Below are 3,947 nucleotides of genomic sequence, written 5' to 3'. Positions count from 1 at the left end.
CCCTCGCTCTGTGGCGCCCACCTGTCCAGTGCCGCCCGAGCTGCAGTGACCATGTTGCAGAGGGGACCGAAAGGAGTGGTCGGTTCTGTTTGTTTATCTCTCGTTTCTGCCTCTGCAGAGACCCGGCCCAGCTCAGCTGTGCTCACACCAGCAACTTCATGGTTTCCTGTGACAACTGCACATCAAGACTGTCTCCCTCTAACCCCATTTCAGGCACCTCTCACCTGCTGTCCTCTCTCGTATCCCTAAACACTCAGCCGGCTGGGCACGCAGCCTAGAAGCTTTGCCATCCTTTCTCAGTTACCTGCCTCCCATTCCTCTTTCTGGCTGAATGGGAAGTCCTGCAACCCCCCTGTATCATTCCCCTGGGCTGTTTCTAAGTGTTCTTTCAGGGGTGTTCAATGGGGGGGCTGTGGCATTTGGGTCATGAGAAGAGTAACAGGGGCCCCCAGAAGCCTGGTGACTTTCCCAGGCGCCAGGTCCCTGGTGCCTTGTAAATGCTTGGAAAATGATCCTTTCTTCTGTGGTTATGGTTGCAATAGGCTGTGAATTCTATGAGAGCAAGAGTGGGTGTCTCCGATCCCCCACTTCCTCTCTGATACCCTGAACTCTACTGACGGCAGCAAACACTTGCTGAATCGTTGTTGAAAAAGGAATGAATGAACATTGGGTTTGGAATCAGGGTCTGTCTTTGATTTACCAACTGTGACTGGCCCCTGGACTGAGTGGGCCGCTCTTTGCTGCTGGGGGACTGTTGTGTGTATCGCAGGATGCCTCTCATGCCCACTTGATTCAGGAGTACCCTCCCCGGTCATAGCAAAAAGCAAAAATGCCCAATACCTTTCAAGTGCCCTGGGAGTTTGATGCCATCCTAGCTGAGAAACACTGATTCCCTTCCCTCCTCCCAGACACTCTCTTGTTAACTCTCTGATTTTTCTAAAATGAGATCATCTCCATATTTTCCTTAGAAAACTTTGCTGACTCCCAGGGACTTAATTCTCGGTCTCATTGTCACGGCCAGCATGAGGGTGTGTCTGCACAGCAAGGGGCAGGTGTGGGTGGAGGGAGTGGAGGGGATGTGGGCATTACCTCTCCTTGGCAGGGGTTGCCCCTGACCTGACGCCTGCCTCCCACAAGCCACAGACTATAAATCTCCTGGCTTTGCTCATAGGAGGATGTACCCACGTGCCTGTGATTGGTAGAAAATAAAGTCCTAACTCCTTAGCATGGTGCCAGAGAGTTGCAGCTCCTGCCTGAGCCATTTCTCCTGCTCCCAGAGCCTTGTACCCTCTTAGCACATCCCTGCTGTCCTGGCTGTGACGCTCTGCCTGTGGCTTTGCATCATCCCCTTCCCAGAGGCAAAGCTGAGGCTCACACAGAGGTGATCCTCAGGCAGAGAAGAGGCCGCTTTTGCACTCCCAGGTCCATGCCCTGAAACTGTCTTAAAGTTACTCTTTCACTCCTTCATTCACTCACCCATCCGTGCTCACCCATGCGAGGCATGAGTCTGCATGCCTCGCCCACTTCTGATTTGTCTGTAGCTGTGGGGGGCAGTCCATGCATGCTGAAACCACCCCCCAACCTCAAGTGCACTCCGAGTCTCTGCCTGAGGGCTGTCCCCAAAGCAGGAAGGAGTGTCCCTGCAGGTGCAGTTGGAAAAGCAGGAGAATCAAACCTCAGCCCATGGGCAGGGGGCCCGTGGGAAAATGCCTTAGTCTGCAGTCTTCCAGAGGAACTATTACAAGGCACCCCATGCCTGGCTTTGCAGAGGGGCCCCAGTGGGGTTGAGTCCCATTGTCCGCAGTAGTGACAAGCCCAAGAACGCACCCCTCCTTGCTTTTCTCCCTTCCGAGTCTCACTCTCCCTGTCCCTCACTCCTGCTTCCTGGGGTCATCTCCCAAATAAACCACTTGCACCCAAGTCTTTGCTTCAGGCTCTGCTTTCAGCGGAACCTAATTGGGAACAGCATCTCCAGTTTGTCTGGGGTGTGGAGAGAACACTACATATGCTGCAGGATGAGGAGGCCAAGCACTGTCCCCTCCAGCATCCATTTCCTCCTCACCACCCCCCACCCCAAATAGAGCGACAGTGTAGCTGGACCACAGATCTGCCTGAGACATGCCTGCTAGTGATGGCCCAAGGAGGACGTGCAGGAGACCAGCTCCACTGGTTCCCCAGCTTCCCAGTTCGGAGCCAGCTTTGCTCCACTGTCCAGCTTTGCAGAGAAGTGACGGATTGTGTGGGGAGGTGGCAGTGATGGTGGGGAAGGCTAGGAACAGAGCCTGCTACTGTAGGGAGCAGGCCCTTTCATGGTGCAGCATGGGGTCTCCAGAAGCCTGGGGGGCACTGCACAAACTCCGGGTTGGCCCGGGGGAGGCTGAGCACCAGCCTGAAGACTCACCACCCTGGTTAGGAGCACCTGGCAGCAAGAGCACACCCTGATGGGCAGGCCAGGCAAAGCTTGAGGCTGGAGAACCCAAGGTTGGGAGCTTGACTGAAATTGGGGGCGCCTTTGATCACCTGTTGAACTGCTACACCATCGGAAGTGGCTTCTCCACTGGGGGATTCCCTCCTTAGCCTACTCAGCGCCTTGCAGATGACAGGTGCTGAAATCAGTGCAGACAGAAATGAGAGGAACCCCAAATCAAAACCAGGAAATATTCCTGCCACTCAGCAGCTCTCCTTCCCCCTCCCTGGAGACATGTGGCAGAACTCCCTCTTATTGTTTTTGGGGGCAAATTGAGCCTGGGGCAGAGGAGGGACAGAAAAAGACAGCTCAACTTGGGGTGGCAGGTCACAGATTATGTCCTGATTTTAAACGTCTGACCCCTGGCCCACCAGCTCTCCATGTAACCCTCTTCCCCAAACAACCATCTCCCGATTCTCCTGCATTCCCGTCCCGTCCCCACCTCCCCGCCTGCCCCTGCCCCCACCCCCTCCCCAGTTCAGATCTGCCTGAAGGCCTGGATGGCGACCATATGTTTAAGATGTTCCATTGCTGCTGCTGAGAGCCAGAAGGGCTGTTTGGGAGAAGGCACTCAGTCAAAGCTGTGTTTATATACATAAGGGCCGGCGTCTTTTTATTATGCATAATTATACGCTTCTTAATGTACAGGCGTTTCGAGCCATTTTTCCTTCCTTGGTGAAGTCGCAGCAGAGGCGGGTGTGAGTCTGGGTGCTTGCGGGCCGGGAGATGGCTGCTCGTCTCCTTAACTCGGGGGTGCTGAGCCCTGAGCATGGCGGGTCCCTCGACAGATCAGCGCGCGAGGTCGCTCTGACCGAGAGAACGAATTCTTCCACGGGGATCGGGGAGCCGGGACGCGGTGGTACAACGTGGAAATGTTGTAGATCATGAGGTGAAGCCCTGTCTTTCCCTCTTTGTTTTTCAGCCAAAGCCTCAGATACGCACTCCTGTCCTCATCCTGAAAGAAAATGTTAGATCCTTCCTACAAAGCATTGTTTTACATCTGTACCCAGCGATTCTCCTCTTCTTTCTAAATTTCACAAACTTAGACTCTGAAAACCTGACATTGAGAGGTGACAGCTCGCTGGCAGCCCTCAGCCCTCGCTCGCTCTTGGTGCCTCCTCGGCCTCAGCGCCCACTCTGGCCGCGCTTGAGGAGCCCTTCAGCCCGCTGCTGCACTGTGGGAGCCCCTTCCTGGGATGGTGGATGCTGGAGCCGGCTCCCTCAGCCTGCGGAGAGGTGTGGAAGGAGAGGCACGGGCTGGAACCGGGGCTGCGCACAGTGCTTGCGGGTACAGTTCCGCGGGCGTGGGCTTGGCGGGTCCCGCACTCGGAGCAGCCGGCCGCCCGTGAGGGGCTTAGCACCCGGGCCAGCAGCTGCGGAGGGTGCGCCGGGTCCCCCAGCAGTGCTGGCCCACCGGCGCTGCGCAGCGATTTCTCGCTGGGCCTTAACTGCCTCCCCGCGGGGCAGGGCTCAGGACCTG

Source organism: Pongo abelii, chromosome 19 (genome assembly GCF_028885655.2).
Source record: "Pongo abelii isolate AG06213 chromosome 19, NHGRI_mPonAbe1-v2.0_pri, whole genome shotgun sequence".
NCBI lineage: Eukaryota > Metazoa > Chordata > Mammalia > Primates > Hominidae > Pongo > Pongo abelii.
This window is presented reverse-complemented; position numbering follows the sequence as displayed.